The sequence below is a fragment of the Hipposideros armiger genome, unplaced genomic scaffold (genome assembly GCF_001890085.2).
Source record: "Hipposideros armiger isolate ML-2016 unplaced genomic scaffold, ASM189008v1 scaffold_20, whole genome shotgun sequence".
Classification (NCBI taxonomy): Eukaryota; Metazoa; Chordata; class Mammalia; order Chiroptera; family Hipposideridae; genus Hipposideros; species Hipposideros armiger.
In genome coordinates this window covers 5,185,890-5,201,969 of record NW_017731370.1, presented here as the reverse complement: position 1 = coordinate 5,201,969, position 16,080 = coordinate 5,185,890, and the positions used below count along the sequence as shown (strand labels likewise).

Here is a 16,080-nt window from a genome sequence, read left to right as displayed (position 1 = left end):
AGTGTCACTGGCCCTCATATGTGGGATCCGAACCGGGGCCCTCTGGCATCCCAAGCGAGTTCTTAACCATCGCGCCACTCGGCCGGCCCTAAATAAAGTTTTTTTTGGAACATAGGTACTCTTATTTGTTTAGGTATTGTCTCTGGCTGCTTCTATGTTACAGTGGCAGAGTTGAATAGTTGCAACAAAGACCTCATTGCCTGCAAAGTCTGAAATATTTATGTTTATAAATGCTGATTTAGGTATATAAATTATCTAAAAGCACACTTCTATTCCTGCTAGCCACATTTCAGGTGCTCAGTCAGCACACATGGCTAGTAGCAGCTTTATTGCACATCACAATTGGACATCATATTACCTTGCATCCTTATGTATGTGCGCCACTTCATTGCACCTTGTCAGAGTAAACTTTCAGTGAAGCTACCTTGGGTTAAACTTGCTGCATGGGTGGGTAAATTAGCAAAGCCAACACAAGGCCGTTTCCTTTGCAAGTGGAAGCAAGAAATAGACCGTTGACATATAATGGTATTAATCATGGACTTTTTATCCATTAAAAGACAAAGTTTTCATGAAAAGAAAATAAATTGGAATAATAAATGTCAAAAGTGTCAAATCAATATGTATGGTGTCTACCTCTGAAAAGTTTATGGGGCCAACCTTTAAAGGTATTTTTAGAAGTATAGAATGTTGCCAGGTTTTACTCTTATGACTTAAAATTTTCAACTTGGGTTCCAGTGAAGCAGTCATATGAAAGGTTCCTAGCTTCTTGTCTCCTTTGCTTCCTGCATCTGTTTTCTTGGATTAGTTAGGTATTACACCAGAGTCTACAATTCTTTTGGCTACAAAGCTTGCTCTGCTGCTTCCCTTCCCCCCAGCCCACTTTATTGTGGGTGGGAAAATTTTTGTTGGGAGGGCTTGATTAATTAGAAGGGATTCCTGCCTTCCCCTAGATGTGGCAGCTTGGGAAGATTACAGAGCCTTGTTTGGTGACAGGCCAATCTGTATTTAAGGAAAAACTCGACCAGCCAGATTTCCCTGGAATGTGGATCTGGCTTTGTCTTCTTCCACAGGGAATGTGTAATGACCCCCTCCTCCTCCTTCCCACCGTTCCAGGAGACTTAAAGCTTTAACTTTTGCTGTTGATAGTTGTTCACTTTTTATTAGGGGGGTGGGGAGTAAGACAGGGTGGGGAGCTGAATTTTTGGGGTAGGAAGGGTGAGTCATTTTCTAAATCTAAAATAACAGGCTTAAGATTTTATTAATGTTAATGAGGGGAGATTTTACTTTTTAAAAATCTCCTTGACTCTATTATTTATGTTTCCTTTCCACTACTTTGTAGCAGTTATAGTTTTATGTTCTGCTCTGAAATTTCAGTTAACCTTAGTCTTTGCATTCCTTAGAACAACCACAAAAAGAGAAATATGCCCAAGAATTGACAGTAATTTCCCCTTTGTAGTAAAAGTACAAGTGAAGAGCAATGCTTTGAACTTCCACCGAAAGAAAGTTGAATAGCAAATGGGCTTTTGTCTCTCTGGTTTGCCTGGATGAATAACTTCAATTCTGTGTCCTAGGGTTTTCAGTTACCGAAAGGGGAATGTGGTACTGACTTTGTCATCAGTGCTCATTTGAAAATAGATGCATTGATTTTGTGTATTACATTGAAAAAAAAAGATTTATGCAAATATCTTTATATCAGTTGAGTTCGTTTTAAGAAAAAAAAAACAACAAACTGAAGTGTCCTAACAGAATAAATCACAAAAACTTTAAATGGTTACATTTTTTTACTAGAAATGAATTTGAGGAGTGTGCAACCTTTATCCCTAGCAATGTTTTTTTGTTTTGTTTTTTTTTTGTCTTTTGTGAAATTTTTTAAAGTGGAAGAAGTACCTCTGTATTTCTTTTCCTGGTAGTTAAACTCTCCATATTCTAGTTCCTTCTTAATTCTGCCTATTCCTTGGGGGAGTTTGAAATTTTAAAGGCATGTAGAATCAGTAATAGTTTGCCTAGTGGTTGATGACATACTCAAACTAAAGTAGGCTGCTTTTTTTCCCATTGCATATTATTTGCTCTGTTACATTGCGCACGCTGGAAACTATTCAATTAAATGTGTGCTGATTACTTGATAGAATCGAAATAAAATTCATGAAAGTTCACCAACAGTTACCCAGTTAATTCCGCCTCAGGCTTAAAGCTTTTAGGTAACTTCTCACTCAATAGGGCATTTGCTCTGAGTGTTGATGACTTTGAAATAAAGTTCTTGTTGGACCTGAAATGCAACTTCCTTTTCCAAGAGTTCTCTCTGCCTTTCTGGCCAGACACCCAATTTTCTGGGCTTCATTTTCCCAGTTCTTTCCCATGTGTATAAGCTCATCTATTCTTTTTTTTTTTTTTTTGGATGATTAGAAAGTGTTTCACTACAGCCCTGGCTTCCTATCCTGTTTTCAGTTTTAAATTGTCACCTGCCACCATGAAGTCTCTGCCTAAATTGATCTCTGAAACCTCAAACTAAAAATTCAGTTCATCATAGTTTTCTTCTAAACTCACTTTGCTTCGAATGGCCCTGGTACTACCCTCACACATCTTGAGCTTGCCAAATTTGATGCATCTTTGTTCTTTATTCTTAATTCCCTATTTAATGCATCCATCCTCTGTAGAGTATTTTGGACTTGCTGCATCTCTCTTTTCTTACAAATTCGACCTTTATTATCCTTCTTATTTGTATTTCTGCCTTAATCTCTGTGCCTTTCTTGTCCTGCCATTTTAGTTCATCTAGACCAGGGATTGGCAAACTGCGCTCACAAGCCACATGCAGCTCTTTGGGTACATTCCAGCTCAAAATTTGCTGACCCCTGGAAGAGCCAATCCTGTCCCTCACAACAATTTAAAAATTATTCGAGAGCCATAAATATATTGTTACATAATCACCATTAGTGAATAATATCCTTTAAATTTTTTATAAATGAAACTATGATAGTTTTATTTTTTTTCAATTTTACTTCAGAGCCACATGTATGCACCCAAAGAGCCGCATGTGGCTCGCGAGCCACAGTTTGCTGACCCCTGGTTTCTCTTCCGTCTCAAAAGTTTTCTGACCCCTGATCTAGACAAGTGTCAGGGTAACACCATTTTCATTTTTACTTCCTTGCTTAAGGGATCAGAGTAATTCCTTTTGTTTAATCAGATCTAATGTAAACTCTCCAGCTAGATTTAAAGCACTCTGATAACTATTCTCCCTTTCCTCTTTAACTTTGACCCATGGTTTTATCTTGAAACTTGGGAACATGGTCCACCTAGCCTCTGCCCGTCAGCTTTGTCCAGGCTTGACCAAAGACTCGCTTTTCCTTCGATGCACGATCCAAACTTTCCCATATTGATTACCCTCTCACTTTGTTCCTTTGACCACTATATGCAGCTTATATGTCATGTTTATTGTCAAGTGTATATATGCTTTTACAACGTACTATCCCAGCCACATTCTCTGAGAGAAGGACCTGTGCTCTGCTTCTTTTGTATCCACACAGACCCTGAGTAATCTGGAGCATTTCTGAGGTGCCCAGCACCCCTCACTTTCTTTATTACTAAGATGAGAAGTTTCTTCCTGCATGGCTCATGGAGAACAGGGAAGTCATTCAGGCTTGGAGCTGTTTCTTACTGGTCTTTTTTCAGTTCCAGACAGAGAATGTTGTAATCTTCAATTTGTGGTACATTTCTTAAAAAAAAAAAAAAATTCATCTCAACCTATTTCTCCTTTTAGGAGTCCACAGTTCCACTTTGAAAATTTTTAAGTAATTCTCTTGAAAGCAGCTTCTGTTAGTAGCCAGAATGATAGTGGGTAATGTTTGCTTCTATATGTCCTTTAGGAAAGTAAATTCTTTCAGTGTAATAATGTTAATTATTTGAACATTATTGTATTTTATTTTAATTAACACCTTAGTGTTAGACCTTATACTTTTTTTTGCAACATACATGTGCTTTGTATGTTATTAATTTATTCTAATGTAAAAAATAATTCTTAGTGGAGGAGTAGACTCAGGATCTCTCACAGATACGAGAACTCTGAGAGTTCCTGGATTCTCTCTGAGTGCTGTAGAGGGCATCATTGTTCCATGTTTTGGAAAGTAACTGCAGACATTGTGATCCAAGGAAGCACAGCAACTAAAGTGCTTTCAAAATCGCTGGCTCATTCCTAAATTATCATGACATCCTAAACGTCTGTGTGTGTTGGCCTGGGAGTTATGTGCATGCTCTCATCCACAGCCTGTTATGCCTGTGGATGTTTAGATTGCTATGTCTTACTGTTCTCCTCACCAGGAAACAAGACCATTAAGTGCATCAGGAGAAAACAATCACAACAACCCAAACTATCCAAAGTGGCCTGAGAGAAAGCATTCTCAGAGTGACACAAGACTGTGTCTGGCATGCTTCTTTCTCCAACTCAGGAACTGGACGTGACTGGCTGAGAGTAAGGATCCCCTTTGTCCTCGGAAAGCTTTGGGACCCCAGCCCAGCCCTGGTTCTAGCAGTAAAGGCTAAAGGGGTTCCACTGGGACTGGGACAAAGCCCTTGCAGTCACGGTGTTATTACAGTTACTGCTCTTTTTCCTGACTTTTCCTTATTGTTATCATTACTATTAGTGTGGGGGATGCTTGGTTGAGCAATTGAGGAATTGAGGGACTGACAGTGTTCTTGCATTCTGCAATCCCTGGGAATTTCACAGAAATGACAGTCCGCTGACGGCCTGTATGTGCAGCAACCCAGTCATTAGCCAAATAATGTAAAAAGATGCAGTGTCCACTTATTGTCCTTTAAATACTTCTCTTGTAGTAACCTCTTGGAATATCCATGATTGAGTAATATAGAAAACTAGACCTGTGTGTGTGTGTGTGTGTGTGTGTGTGTGTGTGTGTGTGTGTGTCTGTTGCATGTAACATGTGATAATAACATTCTGACTTTCAGACTACTAGAAATATCAAGTAATGAGTTTTTAATAGTGACCCTACCCACTCACATAGGCACATGCTATATTTTGCTAGTATGATCTCAGACAACAAAGACTGTTAACACAGTTTGGTTCATAAAGCTATAGTGTCCTATAGATTCTGGCAAGGTATGTGCCAGGTCTAGCATCCCAGTTCTCATTATCTGAAAAATTCACTACCTATTTGTTGAAAAAAATACACGTATAAGTGGACCAGCGAAGTTCAAACCCATGTTGTTCAAGAGTCAACTGTATGTATTTTGAATCAGTATTGACAGCATGCGTAGTTCTAAATTTCTGTGATTCTTCTTTATATTCACGTTGCTCTAGGGTCTTTTATAGCACTTCTTAAAAATTAGATCATCAGATTTTTGAGGAAAGGATTCTAGAAAATGAAATTAGCATCAGACTTAATCAGGTTTTCTGAATTCCTGTGGTTTCACTTGTGAAAATCGTATGACTTTGGGTGACTCCCGTTAGCTCACTGAACATTCATTTCTTTAATGATTGCACTATATGTTTGACAGGGTTTCTTGTGGGTAGCAGATTAATAACAAACAACATAATCCTGTGACTGTGTTTGGGAAAATAATATTTTGTGCTTGTAATGGGCCTTCAGTAATTTTGTGTGTGTGTGTGTGTGTGTGTGTGACATTCTGTTTAGTTTTCAAGGGACTTGGCCTTGATGTCTTATTTGTTCCTGGTCTCATAATTCTTTGGAGTGAGGACTAGTTTTAATTCTTTTAATATGTGAGGTGTCAGTTAGCAAATCTTCATATCCCTGGCATGCTAGGCCCTAGGCTAGGCCCTAGAGACACAGGCAAGGCTGATGATCACCTGTCCCTCTCCTTAGGGGGATTTGCAACGAGAAATTAAAGTATCAAACTTTAAATAGCAGGAGACTAGTGGAACACAGAGATGCCAGAGTGCTCTGCATAGCTGAGTCATGACCTGTTTCTGAATGGGCTATTAAGGCAAAACCACAGGCCAGTCAATCTGTTGGGTGCCCGATTTGTGTGTCAGCTTACAGTGGCAGGTGGTCAGGGCTAGAAGTCGGGTTAGGTGTTAGCCTTTGCTGTTGGTTCCTGACAATGGACAGGTCAGTTAACCTCTTTTGTTTCAGTTGTCTATGGCTTTGTAACCAACTAGCCTGCAACTTTTTATAATTCCATGGGTCTGAAAATCCAGCTGGGCAGTTTTTCTGCTTTACATGGTATTGCCTGGGGTCACTCACTTGGATGCATTCAGATCCCGCCTGGGCTAGAGAGCTCGAGAAGGCTTCACTCACATGTTGGGTTCTGCTCCATGATGCTTCTCTTCACAGGGTGTCTTGTCATTCAGTAGTCTAGCTTGAGCTCCCTTACAGCATGATGACTGGCTTCCCCAGAGAACGACAGTGGAAGCTGCCAGGCTTCCTAAGGGCTGCATCTGGAACTGGCAAACTGTTTCTTCCACCGTATTCTTTTGGTCAGCAAGCAGACCTGGGTCTCCTACAAGGTCTGTAGGAGAGGAAATAGACTCTACCTCTTGATGGGAGGAGCAGTATGCTTATACAAAAGGGGGGTGGGCAATTATTAGTGGCTATCTTTGGAGATTGTTTACCACAGTTCCCTTATCTATTAAATGAGGTATTGAATTTAGAAGCCTCTAAGGACCTGTCTAGCCCTACATTTCTATAATTCTGTAAATTTCTATTTGAAGATTTATTTATTTATGTATTTATTTATTGATTGATTTTTGTATATTACATAGTAGAAAGAATTTGGACTTAGGAGGCAGAAAGGCCAGGGTTTGAATCAGAACCTTAACATTGACATGCACTTTGGGAAGTGACTTAGCCTTTCTGAGCCTTTGTACCCATATGTTAAATAGGGTTAATTAAATTGTGTTAATATAAACTCCCTTCTGGGATAATTGTCCACCTTATTACAGAGTCATCACTCATAGTGTTAGCATCTTTCTCCTTTCCCTTCCTTGTTACCTGATATGGGCATTTTCAAAGCCAACAGTAGCTGAAGACATTAATCACAGTTCTTTTTGTTTAACTCTACTATGAAGGTATTCAGGTGTTTCGTCGTGTTTTGCAGTACTAGGCGATTTTTCTGAGACCAGGAGTTCAAATAAGACTGTTCAGTTTGTTCACCCATTTTGGTGTTATAAGTTCTACCTAGAACATTGTTGTATTTAGAAAGCATGCTTGAAAATAATAGTTTGAAATGCACTTTGGTCTGTGAACAGCTGATTTATTGGGCATTTTTAGTATCTTTTCTGGAAGAAAGCAAAAGCCATGTAGGGTGGCCAGCTGTCAGCCTGGCTGTTTTGGACTGTGGCAGTGCCTCTGCTGTGGACCGGGGCTGATAGAGGAAATGGGCGTGCGCATCTTCCACCATGCCATTTAGATGGGTCCAAAAGTTCAGAGACTAAGAGAAAGACTGTATTCTCTAAAGCACGGGTTCTCCGAGTGTGTTCCTGGACCAGCAGTATTAGCATCTCCTGTACTAACTGCAGTATTTTTGTCATAGTGCTATTGGAGGGTTAAATGAAATGATACCTATAAAGTGCTTAGCATAGCTAACCATTATAATAAACGTTAGGCACTTTCAGTAACATCATCATACTAAATGTTATTGTGATTAATTTTTTTCTTTCAGGATATTTTATGAAGCAGCTTATTTTGCAATTATTCTTAAAACTACCAGAGTTCTTGTTAGTCCTTTTTATTATGTGACCACAAGTTAAAAAGAAAAGAAGAGAAAAAAACTCCACATAAAGAGTTTTGCTTAAGGACATCAGTATCTACAACGAAGAAAGAAATGGTGTCTAGAGAGAGAATGACTTTTAAAGGCAAACTCCAGAGATCAGACATTGCCAGGGGATTCATTAAATGGTATTAATGACTCCCACAAACATGAAGGCTTTGAACATATTTGCATAACTATGTTATATGGTCTCTCAACAACCCTTTAGACTAAAGAATCTCTTCTTTGAAATTATGGGCTTTTGTTAGAGCACCTTCAGACTTTGCTGAGGCAAGTCTTCATTTACTTGACAACTTGAAATATTGTTAGACTAAAAGACTACGGCTACCCCAAAAGGAAGGCTGGCTGGGCCATGGAGGACTGGGCCGTGGGGGCCTGGGCAGGGGCCAGAGCCTGTATACCTCAGCCCGCTGCCTTGTTCACTTCCTCTTTCCTTTCCCTTACCACTGTGCTTAAGCCAAATGAAAAGCAGTTTCTTTGCCTTTGGGTTTTGCTGATTCAGAGGCATGGGTGCGCTCTGGGATGTCACTGACCGCTGAGCTGTCAGCCATAACATACCTCAGCCTCTCTCTGGCCCCTCCTTCCAGGATTGGAAGCTTTGCTTTCCCTGAGGGCGCCACGGGTTCAGTGATTGATGGCTTGTTCTTCCCTGTGCGTCCTGGTCCTCGTCCTCTTGTCTCTCACCTTAGGCCATCATGTGGAGTGGCTCACAGGAAGCTGCATTTCCCTCACAGCATGGGCTACCCAGGTTGAGCCAGGGGCCCAGAGAGCACTGTGCTCAGGGCTTCCAACAGTGTTCCCTGAAAGTTCCTGGTTCCCACGGAGGCCCAAGCCAGAAGTCTCTCCCTGCACTAGCCCAGGTGGCTCAGCCGCCATCAGTTTGATGTGCTGAGGTCTTGCCTAGAACTTAGCTGGGGTCTGGGGAACATAAAAGACACTGAACAGCACTGATGTAGTCCAGCTCCTTCATGAAGGAGATGAGAAGCCCTGTGGAGCAGGAGGTGAGGTTCTGAAAAGCTGTCTAAGAGAACTAAGTGCCTCATTTAGAGACATAAGCATTCCGCTGGGCAGGTGCTAGTCAAGGCTCTCGAGGAAGAAACACACCTGTGCAAACCCCTGGAACTGGAAAAGTGTACTGTGTATGGTAGTGGGCAGGACAGGCTGTGTATAACAGCTCCACCGTGGGCCTCTTTGAGAAACAGGACCTTGGTCTCTGCGCGTTCCTTGTTTTCCCTCTGCTGGCCTCTCTCCACTCCCCAATGCACACTGTAGATCAGGATGGCTCCTCACCTCCCAGGTGACGTATTTTGCAAGACTGCTATGCTTTCTGCATCAGTAAGCAAACTTCTGGAGGTGAGTTTGGATAGGTGTCCACCTTTGCTCCAAAGACTGTGGTACAGGGGCAATGTCACTTAGTGCATATGTGTCTCTCTGTGCCTGTGCCCACCCTTGGCAGTTGTCAGAAAAATGGGCACAGATTGCCCCCCAAAGTTAATATAGCAGTACCTCATGGTTTCGAGACTTTACTGTAAAGTTTCTCCTTGGCAATGCCATAGACAGGCCTTCTTACAGAACATGATAATGAGTACTTCAAGTTTCTAGAGAGGCCCCAAGATGTAGCTAAAATAATCTGACCCTTGAGAAGTTTCTCTAGGTTACTGGGGGTGAGGGTGCTCATAATTACTGCTTTACTTACAGTTTGCAGCTTGCTTTATTGTTGGTGTGCATGTTGAGCCATTTTTTGGAGGTTCACATCCTTCAGTGTACATGTGTTATGGTAATTAAACCATAATATTGCAACAATCAAGGAAAGTATCAAACAGTATGTCATTTTATTAAAACTTTTGAATATCTACTCTGTAGATGACGTTCTGAGTCAGAAGAGGACCCAGCCTTCAGTAGCTCGAATGTGGCATTAAATCTTAAATTCTGAAACCCTGAATGCATTCCAGGGAGTCGCTAGTCAGCTATGGGTGTGTATATTGACTCAGCATTCCAGTGTGTGAAACAACAGAAACTGCATTGTAGCTTTTGTATTTTTGTCACCAAGTGGTGCTTCTAGCCACTGTACAAAGTCTTGGAACAGCTGATGAAATGCTTTTTCAAAGATGGCCTGATAGAATCAGATGTCGCTGCATCAGTTCCGATGTTGCTTGAATCTGTTTCACTTCCCACAATGACTGATTCTCCATCTGCCATGACAGTGCATTCCTGAGCTGCTACCCCCTCATTGATGGTGACTGGAATGTTTATTTTTAGAAAAAGTTAAAATTATCCAGAGAAGGGTGTTTCTATAAAATTTACATGAATCAGCTTCTTACTGCAGGGATCACGGGAGGGGTGTGTGTGTGTATAGACTTTTAAAAACTCTTAATGGAAAATTTTAAAATTATTAAAGGGGAGGAGTATAAGGGACATTGATGCATCACCCATCACCCATCTTCAACATTGAGGACAATTTTGAATTAAGTAATTTAAATTGGCAAAAGCCAGTTTAAAAAAAATGAATGGACCCACGTGACATTAACTCTTTAAGCTGAATTTCCAAATTTCAGCACTGTTAGTAATTCTCCTCCACAAAACCAAAAGAGCCTCAGCTCTTTCCTTTAGTCTTCAGTTTCGTTTCTAAGAAATATTAGAAGTATAATAAGAGATCTTCTTAGGGCATTAATGTGGATTTTCCCATGACAAAAGCAGCCACTAAAACTGTCAATTTTGGTTACCTAGGTTCTGAAGAGACCAGTATTCTTAGATTTCTGATTTACTTTGGCGGGAATTCTTGTTGGGGTATTACACAATAGGTAGATGGAGCCCACCACTTTTTCTCCTGGTGGGCTCTTGATTCCTTCTCTCCAAGATGGGGATAAGTGTCAACCTTCATAGCATTGTTGCATAAAAGTGTGGAACCCAGTGCCTGGCAATTATTAAGCACTTACTAAATTAGCTATATTAATAATCAAATTAAAGACACCAACTGGGAAGCAGACCAGTATTAAGATTATGTAGGTTCCCTCCTGTCCTCTTCAGGTGTTTCCTTTAAGCTGCATAAGATGTGAAGCTCAAGTGTGTTATGGTGGTTTTTTGTTAAAAGCTCTCTTTTAAAAGCTTTTGCGACAGCCCAAGAAGGAAACTAACATTTATTGGCTACCTGCTAAATTTTTTTACATGTTAGCCTATTTAATATGTGTTTTTCACATATCCTGTTTAATTCTTACAACACTGTCAACTACACCTTACAGTGCATGGATGTGAGGGGTAGTGAGGTTGAGGAATTTGCTCAGGTGGAGGTAGAGAATGGTAAAGGTATGTTTCAAGCCTGGCATCTTTTACTGAAAGTTGTATGCTTTGATAAAGAAGATCAAAAGTGCTACCTACAGGCTTATAAAGAGACTGGTTTAGAATTATCCTTGTCTAGTAATAGGACTACTTATAGTGATTTAGAATGTTTTAAGTTTTATTAACTATATCACTAACTTTTACTAACTGAATTAAAACACATTCTTGGGAAGTAGGCAGGGCAGGTACAATTATTAAAGAGGGGATCATGGAGCCCCAACTCTTCTTCATTGTTGCCACTCTCCCTCAAAAAAAGTCTTTTAGGGAAAAAAAATGCATTGAAGACAGTGTTAGTCAAAGGTCAGTTCTGGGTCGCATTCTACTTTGTAGAACCTTAATGAACCAGGCCACCTCTGCCAAACTCGCGTAGGGGTGGGTGCCTCTCTCAAAGGAGAAATTCTTTGGCTTCTTTGGCTTACCAAGTGGGGTGGGGTGAGAGAGTGTGCAAAGAGAGAAAGTGAGAGAAGGAAGGGGTCAGTCCTGGAGAAAAAGGCGTGTTACCTTATAGTCAGGAAGAAGCAAGAAAAAAACACCCAAGAACTAGTATTCCAGGGACAGACTGGCCAGTACTACCCTGACTAAGGCCTCTGCCCAGATCTTGGGAAGAAGTTAGGGAGACTCTGACAAGTGGGTAGGAACATTGAGCACCACCTAGAGGCCATCCGTGACTACGGCTACTTCCCAGATGAACCTTCCTCTCAGGAAAGTTAAGGACAATCTGGTAGTCTACTAGTGTGGATGTAAATTGAGAATCAATGTTATATAACTTCTAGATGAGCGGTTCTCAACCTATGGGTCACGACCCCTTTGGGGGTCGAACGATCCTTTCACAGGGGTCGCCTAAGACCATCAGAAAACAAAAAGATATTTACATTACCATTCGTAACAGTAGCAAAATTACAGTTAAAGAGTAGCAACGAAAATAATTTTATGGTTGGGAGTCACGACAACATGAGGAACTGTATTAAGGGGTCACAGCATTAGGAAGGTAAGAACTGCTGTTCTAGACACTTTGTAAACTTTTTTCCCCCTTTGGAAAATTTTAAAAAAATCTGAGATACATAAAGAAGAAAAATTTTCATATTCTGACCACTCAAATTCCATATTCCCATTGCTGTTAACATCTTGCAGTATTAGCTTCTAGGCTCTTGTTTTTAAAACAGATTTGTTTTATAAAAAATTACCCATTTTCATTATGAAGAACTCAAAGGTGAAAAAAAATTATTCCAAATCTGTTATGGAAACAACTATGTTAGCATTAGGTGAACATCATTCCAAATGGATACTGTGGATATATTCTGTGTACAGATAGAATGATTGCAACAAAAGCTAGAAACACTTCTGTTAAATATTGGATATTATAGCTGTTATTTTAATTAAAAACATAAAATATCATTTTTTTCCTAATAGTTGAAAAAGATGCTGAATTGAAATGTAGGGAATTCTTGAACCTCAAATATCTTCCTCATTAGATTTTATTTCATAAAAGATTCCTTCCTCTAAGATTAAAATAGCTTACAAAATGAAGAAGAGATTGAACTCATTTTTTAAAAATTAAATTTCAGTCTAGACAGTATTGATTGACCCCTTGCTGTATAAGAGAACAGCATCTCATCCTTTGTCTTCTGTACTCTCACCGCCCACTTTTTGTTATTTTTAGGTGTTTCCTTTTTTTTTATCATTCACTTTGTTGCCCTTTCCTATTCAGTGTGGTTGTTGCTAGCTGCGTGTGGCTATTTAATTTTAAACGTGCATTTACATAAAATTAAAAATTTAGTTCTCCAGTCTCACTAGCCACGTTTTAGGTGTTTAGTAGCCATAGGATAGTGCAGAAAGTTCTCTCAGCACTGTTTTTCAAGAACAGGTGATGGGCTTTGCATTTCTTGAATTCTTTCATATTTCAGAATGTCTCCTCTTTGCCTTTATATTTGAATTGTACCTTGACATACTTTCTTTCCCTTAGAATTTTTACCCGTGTCTTCTGACATGGAGTATTGTTGTGGAGAAGTGCAAAGTCAGCCCAAAGTTTCCGCCATTATATAGATGACTTGTTTTTTGTTCTTAGATACCTAGAAGATCTTATAAATATGTCTCAGTGTAGAGTATTGTTACATCATTTTTTTTTTTTTGGTCTGGAACATGTGCTGCTTTAGTCTGCAAATTCTGTTCATTCTTCATTCCAGACAGATTCTCACATTGTCTCATACTTGAAATCCATTGCCTATTTCATTTATTAAGTTCTTCACTTCAGGGATATGTCCTCCAATTAAGTTATTTTTGTTTATCTTCCATACTACTTTTTTCTAATTGTTTTAATTTCCTTGTTTCTTTTATTTTTGTCTGAAAAATGATTATCCGGACCATATCACTATGATATCCAGACCATATTACCATGATTACCAAACCTTTTCACTGTCGGTAAATCGATTTTCAGGATTGTCAATTTCTTGTCTGTGTTGTTTTCACTTATTTATTAATTGCATAATGACATTGATTTTGATTCTCAATTTGTTTCTCAATTTGTTTCTTTACATTTCCCATGTTAGGTATCTATTCCTGTTTACCAAATTACCCCCACATTTAGCAGCTTAAAACAACAAACATTTACCGACTAACAGTTTCGTGGATCAGGGATACAGGCATAGCTTACCTGGGTGCCTGTTGCTCAGGTTATCTCACAAGACTTCAGTCAAAGTGTCAGCTGGCGCAGCAGTATTCTCAAGCCTCGACTGGGGAAAGATCTGCTTCCGAGCTCCCTCACGTGATATTGGCAGGAGTACTCAGGAGCTTGCTGGTTGTAAGCTGGAGACATCCATTTCTCAACATGCAAGCCTCTCCATAAAGCAGCTCACAACTTAGCAGCTAGTTTTCCTCAAAGAGAGCACGAGAGGGAGCCCAAGATGGAAGCCCACATCAATATGACATTCTGTCATCATCTCTACCACATTATATTTGCTAGAATCAAGTTATTAAATCCAGCCTACACTCAAAGGGAGGGTATTCCACAAGGGCATGAAAACCAAGAGGTGAGGATTATTGGTGACTATCTTAGATGCTACCTACCACACCCTCTTTTTTATTTTATTCTGTTACATCATCTGTCTTTGGGCTCTTGAGTTACTGAGCCTCCCCCCCCCCCCCAGACCCTAAGTTTCTCTGTTACATGAAGCAGTCAGGTACTACTGTTTTTCAAACAATGTTTCCTTTTAGGTTGGGTATGTGCCTTTTGCACATTTGATCCTTTTTTATATTGTGCTTTTGATAGAAGCATAACTAAGCCATGCCATTCATTTCAATCTTGGTCTGATGTGGCTCTGTTCAAACTTTCTTTTTGCTTTGCTATATTCTTCCCTTTGTATCTGAGGCCAGTTTTATTTCTCTTCAAGTTATAGCTTGAGCACTTTGGCACTTTTATTTAGCCTTAAATGAAGGTCTCTGGAGGAAGAAGGCTCAGTTGAGGGTAGGAGGTTAAACACCAGAATACCTGGATCATACTCTTATCTGAGGTCCTATTAGAGGTCCCGTGTCAGGGTTCACGCCTGACTGGGGAGGAGTAGGGAAGGGCAGGGCAGGGTCCTCTTCCATGAGGATGGCCTGTTGTTGACTCTGTCTCCCAATGGGCCATTTTCCATACTTCATGGAGGGAATAAAAGCATATCTACTGGAGTGGGCAGATGTACTGAGGGAACTTTTGAGGATGATGGAAGTACTCTAAAACTAAATTATTGTGACATTTGCACCACTGTATGAATTTACTAAAACTTATCAAACTAGAAACTTAAAACAGATGAATTTTATATGCAAATTGAATCTTAATAAAGCTGTTTTTAAAAAGCATGTATGTTCAGTGTACCTTTTTCCAGAATTAGAGGTATTTTAAGAATTTTCAGGATGATGACCCAGCAGCCCCAATCATTTATTGTTCATGCTTATTAATTCATTCAGAGGATATATACTGCCATGCATGAGTAACATTAGAAAGATAGTTTTATAATTAGTATGGAATGAGTTACTTTATTCTTTTTATTAGCAAACAAAATGGTTATGAAGAAGTTTATGTAGTATTGATTGGATGATATGTAAATGAAAAAGACTTACCTAAATGTTGTGAAAATGCAAATTAGAATTTAATTACTTCCCAACTGTTAATTTTTTTTTCTTTTTTGCTGTTTTTTTTAAGTAACATTTTTCTAAAAAATTCTATGATGAGATAGCCTTTTATTTATTTTTCTATTCAGAATTTAATACTTAGAATTTACCATTTAGAATTTCTATCTAGAATTTATTATTCTAATAGTAAAATATAGAGTCTAGTAGAGTCAAATCATGATGGTCTTTAAGTTACAAAGATAGACATAGGGTAGTTGAAGGAATTAAAAAATAACTTCCATTTCTCCTTTCGGCAGGAGCTACATTCACTTATCTAAGGAGTATTTATCACTCTGGTAATCAACTAGGAAGATACAAAAAGAAATATGGAAGATACAAAAAGAAATATGGCAAGCTTCCCGTCAGTCTGCCTTCCAGTAAACATACACGCGAAAACGTCTGTGAGGCACTGTGGAACATACTAAAATTGTGAGGTCCTTAAGGGAACGGCTGTGTCTTATGAATTCCTTTTTATATCCCTTATCCTTTGTACATTACAGGTGCTCTATACATATTTAATGCATAACTGAATGAAAGACTAAGTAAGATATAGCCCTTATCCTCAAGAAAAGTATATTCTAGTTAGGAGACTAAGCTATGCCCATATGAGAAAGAGAGCTAATAGCACAAGACCCCATGTAAATACCAGGTGTTCAGATTGTCCACATAGTGCCTGAGGAGGAGGAAGACAGTGGTGGCTAGGACTGCTCGGAAAAAGCCTTTGGAGTTACTAGTACCCAAGTGGGTACACCTGAATCCCTGCCCAAGAGCAGAGAATATACTTGGGGATGCTGCAGACACAGGCTCCAAGGCAGACATGAAGATGACTTGTGTGTGGGACCATGAAGAGAGAGGACT

The 16,080-nt window shown here is 39.5% G+C and overlaps 1 protein-coding gene and 1 long non-coding RNA gene across 2 annotated transcripts in view; both read left to right on the top strand.

The window, feature by feature from the left end:
• The window catches only part of SLX4IP (SLX4 interacting protein), a 207,734-nt gene that overhangs the window by 39,238 nt on the left and 152,416 nt on the right, over positions 1 to 16,080 (top strand). The window lies entirely within an intron of this gene.
• Positions 4,348 to 15,835, top strand: LOC109378991 (uncharacterized). The gene is made up of 2 exons (XR_002123094.1): positions 4,348 to 4,462; positions 15,480 to 15,835. It is a non-coding gene; the product is annotated as an uncharacterized LOC109378991 (long non-coding RNA).